The sequence below is a fragment of the Protopterus annectens genome, chromosome 8.part1 (assembly GCF_019279795.1).
Source record: "Protopterus annectens isolate FY-2018-M chromosome 8.part1, PAN1.0, whole genome shotgun sequence".
Taxonomy (NCBI): Eukaryota; Metazoa; Chordata; order Ceratodontiformes; family Protopteridae; genus Protopterus; species Protopterus annectens.
The window spans coordinates 439,250,009-439,262,556 of record NC_056742.1 but is presented as its reverse complement, the minus strand read 5'-3'; the positions used below and the strand labels follow the sequence as shown (position 1 = coordinate 439,262,556).

General features: G+C 45.5%; 1 non-coding gene across 1 annotated transcript; it reads right to left on the bottom strand.

The window, feature by feature from the left end:
• Positions 1-3,900: 3,900 nt before the first annotated feature.
• Positions 3,901-3,972, bottom strand: TRNAE-UUC. Its single transcript has one exon. It is a non-coding gene; the product is annotated as a tRNA-Glu (tRNA).
• Between the last annotated feature and the right edge of the window lie 8,576 nt (positions 3,973-12,548).

Below are 12,548 nucleotides of genomic sequence, written 5' to 3'. Positions count from 1 at the left end.
TATTTAGGTACCTCTGGTATTCTGCTGTGACAGCAGCCCATTGCAGGTGAGACTGTTATTTATCAGGCATCTTAATGCACAGATCTATTTGCCATGTGGCCATTTACCACATGTACACATAATGTATGGTCCTGTCACAATATACAAGTCGGACCTGCAATACATCACAATGGCTACCCATGTGCAATACTTGCAAACTATGTGAAACACCAACATGAAACCTCACAAACTGTCATAGCCAGATGTGTGGATAGCTATGCATACAATAGTGGAGGTGCTGTTCACTGTAGGGCCATGTACTACAGATCAGAACTACACATGTGGGGAATACAAACAGTACTACACAGTGAGCTGGAGTATGGCCAGCCTACAGGATTTACTGGTGTGGATCATAGCCCTGCTATGAATGTCACACAATGTGATGTGCTATCTTGACATGTCCATGACATCTAGTGGCCTGGCTGCAACACTACCTAACTATCCTGAAAAACATATCCCACATACCAAACATACCAAACATACCACTCTTTGTCTGCATAACCCTGTCGTCAGTGAAGCATATGACATCTATGGGTGTATGTCATATGGGACAACACAGACATGTGAAATAGATGCCTGTCACAACAATTTGGCTAACACATGTACACACATGGCCATGGAGGATGGCCAAAGACATGAAGCAACACACACAGTAGACGTGATGTGCTTGTGCGTACACCCTGTTGTACATTGGCTCCACATGGTCCAACTATGGCCTTTGTGTAATGGTTATATTACAGATGTGGAATACTAGACATCCTACAGGCCTGTGCACATCTTGTGTAGGAGTGACATCAATCCACCACATAAGATGTGTTGAACATCTTGAGTGTGTCACGACATGACAGCAGTCACCTGTACAGTATCCACATCAGCCCACAGATACAGTACATTCCCCTTGTTGGTGTCGGACATCAATGTAATCCTTGCTCCTCATGTGTGTGTTTGTGTGTGTGGTACACAGATGTCATGTGGGACATAGTGTACCGATGAGTTTGCCATGTCTGGCCATAGTTGCCAGGCAGCAGCAATATGGTTGCAGATGTGCAGGGGTGTCATCCGTATACCCTTCAGTGACCTGTGTCACACATTCCACATCATGGTTTAGTGTGTATACACCTCAGTGACGTGGGTCACATTCCATAGTATATATGTCTTGTATCTGAACATGGTCATGGCTATTAACTGTGTCTGTAACTCACACTGTATAGCAATAGAGATGTCTCATGACCCCCACTGTATATTTGACAGGACACCATTGTGTTAAATATGTATGCATGTCATTGCACACGTCAGCGGATTATATATCATACTACATGTGATTGTCAAGGTCATATGCCACACATCAGGCAGGTGTACTGTTAACCTGTGCTGGTCTACATGGTGTAACACAAGGATGTATGCTAACTACTACTATGATTGTGTAATTTGCATGCCTTCTGCTATGACACATGCATGCTGTTGTTTGCAACCCAGGGATGTGTGATAACTACCACTATTATTGTATGCGCTGCATAACATCTGCCATATCACATGCATGTTGCATGCCTTCTGCCATATCACATGCATGTTGGGTGCCATATCACATGCATGTTGGGTGCCATAGAATGTGTGTCTGTGTGTGTCTGTGTGTTTGTGTGTGTCTGTGTGTTTGTGTGTGTGTGTCTGTGTGTGTCTGTGTGTGTGTGTCTGTGTGTCTGTATGTGTGTCTGTTGTATAGATTGTAATGTACAGTTCTTGTCTGCCCCTCACAGGTGATGTAGGTGCATTCCCCTCCTTCAGTCCATCTGATGTTAGTGTCCCCACAGACTCTAGCAGTGGTGATGAACATATGATTGAGGCACAGGCAGGGTTGTCAGGGGCTGAGTCTGTGCCATTGGCTGCCATTCCACCTATATCCCCCTCATCCATGCACACAGATCTCATGCCTACCTATACCCCCTCACCAGTGGCCATAGAGGAAAGACAGTTGGCGTGTGGTAGCTTGGAAAAGGAGAGTGTAGGCCTGCTACATCACCTGTTTCAGGTATACGTGAATGAGCTACCTCACATGCCCGCTCCCATAGTGGTGGTAGCAGCAGCAGTGCAGCTGGTGCTGTGTTGTCCACACCACAACACAGCAGGCCATGTACACGTGGCCCTGGATTGTCCCAACAGGGACACGGTTCAGGTGGACATGTGTCATCAGATAGTACCCAATCTGCACCTCTGCCTGGTAGTGCCCATGTAACCCTGGCAGGCACAGGTCACATGGCTGTGGCCAGACACCGTGAACTGTAAAACCTGGCCTGTACAGTCCGCAGCTGTCAATAATACCCCTGTGTAGGCCAGAAACATTCCAGAACTGTGTGAATATATACAAGCACACACTGGAAACATATGTAGGGCACTGCAACACACACATGCATAACATCCACACATGCCCAGTTTAGATCAAAGGCCCTAACACACACACATGATGTCATCCAATGGTGCAGCTTAGGCCTCTGGCAAACATTATCACCCTGTACATATGATGATGCCTGTGCTGCATCCCTGTCATCCACACCATCGGTGCAGGGACATGCTCATATGGTCTGATGCACAGGGTGAACAGACTAGGAAGATAAGTGTAGATTACAATTGTTGTGTACTGTTGACAGGCAGCAGACATACCATGTAGTACAGGTGTACAATGCATTTCGTACTGTTAATATTATGTGTCTTGTATAACAACAGTAACTGCATGTTGGTCATGATGTTCTGCTTTCCTCCTTCAGGTCTACTTGCACGTGCCGGTGGATGTCAGTTTTTGCAGTTAGTGTCCCATATGTAAATGTGGACTACTCACAGGTATGTATGAATATACCAGCATGCACCTTGTAGCGTCCACATCACAATTAGAATGTCCTATGTTCCAAACACGTCTACTCAACCAAGAGCATGATAGCTGTGTATTAAGCTACTGTAGCTACAGATGTGACATCCAAACTGGGTGACATCACAGGTACAGTTACATGGAGTGGTGAGGTAAGCGAGTGGTCTTGCTGATGACAAGGGTAGAGGCCAGCGGGAAGTGTGATGCCTCATTGGGAAGCAGTAATATATGTTCCAATGACAGGATGCCAACACACAACTGCACCCACACACTCAGGTATTGACACACATATATTCAGTGACACAGTAACACACCCACGCACTCACGGATTCACCGACACAATAACACACACTCACACACAGTTGCTACTATTGATGTGAGGACCCCTGCCTATGTGCAAATCATCATTACAGTACTGTCCACCTACATGACGCACCACAGAGAATACACATGTACAGGTAGTCAGAATGGCCTAAGATCGGGGACATCAACATGGATAGCAGATTGCATCGCCTGGATGGGGGGAGGGGTCTTATCAGTTCAGTATGGTAACATACATCCTCACTCCAGGGACCAAACAGCCATACATGCACACACACACACACACACACACACACAAAACCTGGCCACCGACTATACAAGCCACTGCAGTACACTCATGGCGTAGCTACCTTAGGATTCATCTCATCACAGCTGCAGTTCAAGTGCCAATCTTACTAGGCATCCACCTCTATTTCACAGATCAAGCAGAGCTCACGGCAGTTGCAGTTTTCAACTGTACCAAGGGCATGATTGCTGCAGTGTGGAGGACGCTGCAGTATGTAGGTCCTCCTCACTGCAAGGTCATCAAGACACTGAGATGGGGCTGGAGCCGAATGACTTAAGTTTTTGAAGAGAATATAGTTGAGGAGCGCATCAGTACTATCATTAACCCGAGTAGTCTTATCTGATCTTATCTGCCTGGTAGTAGCTGTTTATAATTAAACCCCCAAAAATGCAACCCATTCCCACACCGGGAGTCGAACCTGGGCCGCCTGGGTGAAAACCAGGAATCCTAACCGCTAGACCATATGGGAAAGCCCATGAACAATCCCTTCCACAGCCGACTGATTTCTGCTTTCAGACGTGCATGCCTCACATCACAATACTTTGCTGACATCTTGTGGTCAATCTACCTAGGTTCAGAGCAACGCCCATTTCACTTTTTTCCTTCACACACACACACACACACACACACACACACACACACACACACACACACACACACACACACACACACACTGTGGCATTCATTATTGAATACACCTATGTCACGCACATACAGATACCTCACATGTGTGAGATACACTCCCCTGCCTATGTCCTGCTTTCTACATTGCAGTCTGTACAGATGTCTACAACAGTGTACAGGAGAGTGAGTAACAACTGAGATGTATTTCCCACCATACGTGACATATATGGACACACACACAACCACACATGCCAGTACTGTGAATCAAACACCTGACTAGCTCATAATATGTATGACAGACCTACAGAAGTATTGCATGCATTACAAAGTGTGCTGATGCTTCCTTTGGCAACAGTGCTGATATATGCACATGTGAGGTCTTAACTGTTACAGGTGTCAAGTGATTTATCTTCGGTGTCACCCTGACCGCTGTCTTTGTTGTGTGTGTTGCCCTTCAATTAACGAAACCATTGCTTACCAGTTACACAGGTTATTGTAGGACCGCTTGTGACACACCTGTGAGCTGTACTCAGCAAACATACATCTGCAAAGATGTCCCACCACTTAGTTATTTCCACACATCTGTCCATACCTGAGGTACATCTTTCCGTACTTTCAGAATATCACCATATACAGTTGGCAATGTTGAGGCTGCATTGCATCTGCATGATGTACTAAGATACACATCACCTGTATACATCAGCAACTGCACACACATGGTATCTGAATGCACAGTACTACATGTACATGTGTGTAGGTCCTACAATCCTGTCATTTGGGCATGTTTGTAGGCATTGCAATTGGTGGACATGTGTAATGATATACATGACACATGGATTGTTGTATGATATGATAGGTGTAATGGGTGACCGGTACAGAGAGAATGTTACCTCTGTCAACATTGATATCACACCTTATGTACTGTTAGCATTCAGCAGCCATGGACCTACATTCCATGTGCATGTGTGTAATGGCTGTAGCCACCTGTCTGCACAAAGGACAACAACAGCTATGCTATTTACATATATGCTGTGTGTGTGTGTGTGTGGCATGTACATATCCAGGGCAGGTACATGTATGTCATATCCAAACATGAGGATGTTTACTGGTGGACAGTAACAGTCATCTGTTAATGCTGTAAATAACCAAGTGCCCCTGGTATGTGTACAGCTGACCTGGTTACAGACAGTGGTATCATTGCATTGCATAACACATTTTGCAACTGTGTTAGTACATGGATACTCTGCACAGTTGATGTAGAGCTTGGTACAGTCCACTGGTCAAGGGTCACATGGTGGTGTACTATTATATATCCTACCACATGTATGGATGTGTGTTGGTGGTCTGAGGGCATGGTGGTGTCTGAGGTTTGCATCCTAGATTGCAGTATTTGACACTGTGTCCTGCACCTGACTCATCTGTGATGCCTTTTGTGGGAGTACCGGTCAGTACATGTGAGTGTCCTCTATGTATGTGGGGACAACACCACCTGGAGGGGTCCGTACCTGTGTTATGGCCCACATGTCTGGTTCTGAGGTATATGGCAGTAGTGCTATTTTGCACTACAGAGCCTTCAGCCTGGTGTTCCTCACTGCACAGATGTCAGTACTTCCCATTGTTGGATCTACAGTGAGCAGCTGTGATTAAGGACGCTACACATCTAGCACTGGTTAGCATAAGCATACAATGCAGTTGTCCTCTAGGTGTCAGGGTGTTATCCTGTGTTTAGGACATTTGCCTTGGAATGGCACTATATGGGTGAATGCGACTTAGGTATCATCCCCACTCCCTTGAACCATGGATGCATGTGATATGTGACAAAGGCCTGTCTACTTTCAGTCATGTCATCCCAGAATGACAAACACTGGACAACCTCGTAATTACAACAGGACACTGGCTCATTGTGTTGTTCAAGCAGTTGCCACTCCTAGCAAGGCTCATTGTGTTGGTCAAGCTGTTGCCACTCCTAGCAAGACATCACTGCGAGTGGTAATATTGTGCTTGGTATAGAATGGTACATCTAAGGTGACGGACAGCAGCAGACATTGTGTATAAGACCGGTGTCAGATATATGTAGAGCAGAGTTCCTGCTAACAATGACAATTGCTAACAGCAGAGTCCATTACAATGTGTTCTTTACATCTAACTGTAATAGCATGGCCACTGTGGCCTTCCGTGTTTAGAATCAGAGTGCATCCCAGACAGCCCTGTGCTACTAAGTGTATGAGCATGCCCAGTATAACCTTGTGTCTGTTATGTGCCTCTGTGTGTATGGGCATGGCCATTGTAACCCTGTATAGTAATAGTAGTCGTCCATTCCACAGATGAGCATACTCCATGTCAGGATGGATTCCTACTTTAAACACACAGATTCACAGGTATTTACATCTTAACTGACAGCATATCTGCTGATGTCCGCATTCCTAGAAGTTCATAATGACAGCCTTGACATGTGTGGTCTGTGTGACGCAGCTCATAGCTATGTAGTATTGTAATAGTAATCTGTAGATAAGCAGGTGTTCTGTTCCCACCACTGGCGTGTTTGTGTGTGTTTGTCCCCATCTGCCTGAGGACTGAATAATGCTTTTAGACTGTTCACACTCCATACAATTCCTATACCCACATTTGTCAAGGCTGATGATGTCACCCACCAAGTAATACACCTCTGGGAGTACAGTGACCCAGTAATCTCGGTAGCATGTTCTGTAACTGCGTAATGCTGTAGTGTAATAAAGTAGTTAGATTGGTGTTCTAATCCCAGACTTACCAAGTGTGTGTGAGTGTTTGTCCTTGTCTGCCTGAGGACTGAATAATGCTTTTAGACTGTTCACACTCCATACATTTCCTATACCCACCTTTGGCAAGGCTGATGATGTCACCCACCTAGTAATACACCTCTGGGAGTGCTGCAGTCCAGTAATCTCTGCAGCATGTTCTGTAACTGCATAATGCTGTAGTGTAATAAAGTAGATAAGTCAGTGTTCTAATCCCAGACTTGCCTAGTGTGTGTGTGTGTGTGTGTGTGTGTGTGTGTGTGTGTGTGTGTGTTTATCCACATCTGCCTAAGGACTGAATAATGCTTTTAGACTGCTCACACTCCATACAATTCCTATACCCACCTTTGGCAAGGCTGATTATGTCACCCACCTAGTAATACACCTCTGGGAGTACTGTGACCCAGTAATCTCAGTAGCATGTTCTGTAACTGTGTAATGCTGGAGTGTAATAAAGTAGGTAGGTTGGTGCTCTAATCCCAGACTTGCCAAGTGTGTGTGTGTTTGTTTGTCCCCTTCTGCCTGAGGACTGAATAATGCTTTTAGACTGTTCACACTCCATACAATTCCTATACCTGCCTTTGGCAAGGCTGATGATGTCACCTTCCTAGTAATACACCTCTGGAAGTACTGTGGCTCCATAATCTTGGTAGTGCATTCTGTAACTGTGTAATGCTGTAGTGTAATAAAGTAGTTAGGTTGGTGTTCTAATCCCAGACTTGCCAAGTGTGTGTTTGTCCCCATTGGCCTGAGGACTGAAAAATGCTATTAGACTGCTCACACTCCATACCATTCCTATACCTACCTTTAGCAAGGCTAATGATGTCACCCACCTAGAAATTCACCTCTGGGAGTACTGTAACCCAATAATCTGGGTAGCACATTCTGTAACTGCATAATGCTGTAGTGTGCTAAAGTAATTAGGTCAGTGTTCTAATCCCGGACATGCCAAGTGTGTGTGTGTGTGTGTGTGTGTGTGTGTGTGTGTGTCTGCCTGCGTGAGACAAGTCAGTGCTTTGTAGAGTATGCACTCTCTGTACAAATCACATGACCAGTTTTGTCAATCCTGCTGTTGTCATCCACCTAGGTATACACCTGTAGGTGTGCTGTAACCCAGTATTCGCCATAGCGCATGCCCTGAAAGTGTATTGCTGCAGTGTGATACTGTTGGTAGGAGTTCATATACAGGACATGGCAAGTGTGTGATTGTCTGTCAGATCCTTTGTAGAGGTGGCTGTGAGTGTCTTACCACTGGACATGTTGGGCAGCGGATTTTGTAATTTACCTATATGGTGTCCGTCTTATGACACATTGGCCACCTCACAAGGAGTACAGCTGTCAGTCAGACATGGGACTGTGTTGGCAAGTCATACCCCTACATCTGACAAAAGGCCTGGTGAACAAAGTATGCAACCCTACTAGTACCCGGTATATGTCAAGCACCCATGTGCCATGCACAAACACACCTGCCTAGGATATCCCACTATGTTGCTAGTACCATGCACATTGATGACAGATAGTGGGCATGGTGTGAATGCAGTGGGCTGCAGAGGACATGGCACCCTGTACAGCAGTACAATAGGCACATCTTTGCGGACATTGTGCCTTCACTATGTTCCCTACTTGATGCCTGCAACATATGTGGCGCCATAAAATGTGATCCACAAAGGCCATACAATGCCGTACACATGTGCCCTGTATGGACCAATGCCACTGACACCAGGGAATACCTGTATCATACTATCAATGCAGGTGCAGGGTCGACCTGCTCACTATAAGCAGATTTCGCCACACCAGGCCAGTATTGGCATATTGGGGATAACAGTCTGTGTACATAACATGTGCCTGACAATCCAGGTACACCTGTACATGTCACTGTACAGTATTGTGGGACATGCACATCTCAGGCAATGTCCATGTGAAGGACTATCAAACACAGACATGGCATGCATTGCAAAGCTATGGCCATACACATTGGTAACCAGGATGTCAGGGCAGATCATGCAGTACCCATCTGTGTGGGACATTGCAGACACTACACCCCTGCACTGCACACCATTGTCGGGTGATGCAATGCCAAGTATCACCCCTCACCCAGCCTTGTACAGCCATCTTGCACAGCCAACCACTACACGCCCATGATGCAATGCATGCATGCATGTCAGTACTGGCCCCTTGTGTCTGCATGTGGGTTATGATGCTCCCAACCACAGTCACTCCCAGTATAACCATCACTGGCATACCAACAGATGTCAAACACTTTCACATGCCCTAGCCCATAGAACTTCCAGATATCCCCTGTGGTGCATGTAGTCCTGTGCATTACTGCAGTGCACCTATCTAAGTAGTTAGGTTTTGTATTTGTGGCCCTGGCAAAGAGTGTCAATGCATGTCCATTAGAGAGTGTGGTTGTGGTGACAATGACATCCATTCACACCTAATATATGTCTACTATATCTCTGTTGCAGATGTCACTCACCTACACACATATATGTTCTTACAGCATAGCAACATGTCGCCTTTGTGGCACATGTAGTAACATCATGCACATGTAATAGTAATGACTAGTCAAACAGGGGTATGACCCCTGTACTGTTAGGCGTGTGGCAGATGATGCTTATGGTTAAGTCTCCAAGCCCTTCTCTGTTGTACTTTGCCTGTCCCACCCACACACTCTCTGGTGGATGTGAAGGTGTACACCTGCTCAGCAGCAGCATGTGTATTGTAAGTGATGGACATGATCAGGTGATGGCCTCTGCACCTGTTGCAGTACTCCTCTAGCTGAATGCATGTGAAATAGCTGTGATGGTGTTCCCATAGCCATTCCCATGATAAACACAGTACATTATCTAGGGAAAACATGTTGGTATTTGGCCATGACAGACGCTGTGAGTGGTACCTGGATGTGGTGTTCTGACACGGCATCACAGATGATATCTGGATGTACCTCAAATATCATACACAGTGGGAAATAGCCTAAAGACAGGAGGATGATGTGCCACACATGACTACAGCATGTAAGTGTAGCTATGATGCATTGAGACTACTGCCTGTTTGACATGTGTATGGTAATGGCTATTCTGCATGTTTTAGTACAGACATGACAGTACTCTGTTCATGAGGGACCCCCATCTGTAGGGCCATCTGTGAACTGGTCAGAGTGTGGAACCATTTGTTTCCTGTGTTACACACTGAACACACATCTGTTCACAGCAGGAGCATAGTGTGAGGATTGCAGACAGTACATGATAGGGATGTGTTACTGCCATCGCATCCCTGACTGGACATATGTCACATGAAACAGTGGTATGACAGACACTGTCTGGGGTTCCCAGTGACAAGCCAATAATGGGCAACTGTTCATAGCTGCAGTCACACGTCTACTACACATTGTACAGATGCCATGCAGTATATATGCATGTGTTGTGCTCCCTCTGCAAATGTATACCATCTGTTGTGTTGGGTTGATGGTGATATTTATGCATACTGTTGTAGGTATTCCTGTATGCTGTTGTCTATCACTAAGCCATATGTGGGTTTAAACTGCAACACCATAGGCTGAATGGGTTGGGAGGTCCCAGCAGAACCTCCGGTCCCACTTCAGCTGACCATGGCACTGGGCACTAGTACATCTGGGGCCCAGTCTTGGACATTAACCTCTGTTGGCTCTGCACCACCTTCTGGTTGTACCACAACTGAGGATGGAGTATGTCCCCCCTGGGAGCAGGACCAGACAGGTACATGTCTGCTGTCATGCGGTCCCAGACGTGTTGCGTTGGGGGCTTACTAAGGGGTTCCAAAGCCAGATACGCAAGCTCAAGGGTGGAGTGTCACATTTACAGGGTGATGCTACACCTCCTGGACAGCCCCCAGCACTGCCTCCTTTGCAACTGTTTAGGTGCAGTGGTGGCTGCCCATGGCTGGGGACCTCCATCCCAGTCTTCCCATGGGCTTGTGAATGCCAAACACCCATCCCCGTCTGGGGTTTATCCCCCCACATGTGTCATATACCAACCCTGTATGCTGTCTTGTCTGTGATCCTACCCTACCTATCCTCCATGGCCATACCTACACTCTTTTCTCCACATCTGACCCTCACCTACGAAAACATAAGGCCAATCAGCTCCTAGGACAACATCTGCCCTATACATAGCTGTCCATTTCACACACATGCCCACTGGACACATGTAACCCTTGTAATATGTATCACAACATACTCCTGTTATTCTCATCCCTGTCCCTCAGGCGCACAATCCTGGTATGCACATCACTCCTAAATGGTCCAGGTACATGTGATAAGGATGACCCCATTGTACACACATTACTATCGGGCCATCTATGGTTACCCCATTTACCTTTATCATGATGATGATGTTGCACACAGCACCTTGCAAGAGTACTGTTCACATATAATGATTGGACAGGTACTGTTGTGTTAATGTACATTACATGCACAGAGTGATGTATATATTTTTTTTATTTTTATTTATTTTATTTTATTTTACATTTGTTAACCGGGATAGTCCGACTGGATTTATTTCCATTTTCAGTGGAGGCCCAGGGAGAAAAGCTCCATAGTAACATAACAAGACAAGAAAAGCATGGCAAAGTAACAAATAGTAACAATACATAGAATGATTTAGCACAATAGTATATAGAGTAAAACAAGATATCATAGCATAAAAAACAATTTTTTTTTTTAACTAGAGTTCTACGAGTGTAGAAATTCATATGAGGAGTGTAATGACTAGAGGTGCCATTAACCAGCAAAAGATAGTGAAGAGAGAGGATTAACCCACCTTAATACAATAACAGGTCCTGTTATGGCCAATGTAGAACTACTTGCGTGTATGAATGACACATGTCTTTCTGAGGGAGTCTTGAGATCACATAGAACAACACCATTACATAATACAGGTGTCACTGTTGTTTCCTGTTTCATTCTTTTGTAATGCTTTGTTGCCACATGGTATGTTCCTGATATATCTCTATATATGTATGTATCTATATGCTGGACATAAACACTCACATATACATCTACATGATGGGATACATTCCTATACAGTTGATTGACTGCGCTGTATGACATGTTTGTGGTACTGTCCATTGTCTGTATATCTGCCATGGCGTATTGGTAAATCACATTAGCTGTGTGTGCAGGGTCCTGGTTCCGAGCCTTGCAGAGGACGTTTTTTTGGTTACAGGGCAGAACAAGGCCATTGGATACGGAGGGAATAAGGCACATTAAAGCAGTTGGGAGCGGGTGTGCATGGGTTTGTATGGTGTTAAGCAATGCTAACCTCTGGTTACAGCTTTTTACACTCGGTTAGCCTCTACATTGATTTACCAGTGCAATACTTGCATACTGGTAGCCAAACAGGCTTACACCTGCTCGCTCCCGCACTTCCAAATGCACCAACATTGCTTCTTGCACCTGACACTTACACCCCTGGTTGGGAGCGAGGACCACAATATTACCTTGTGATGCCTATTACATCAGATTACATGCCTACAGTATCGGGAATTGCTGCCGATTAGGCGACGGCATGCCGTTTGACTGTACAGAATCAGCAGCCTGTCCAATGATTTAATTATATTATTTGTGTGCTCCTCATACTATCTGTTCCCATCTGGCTGATACATGGGA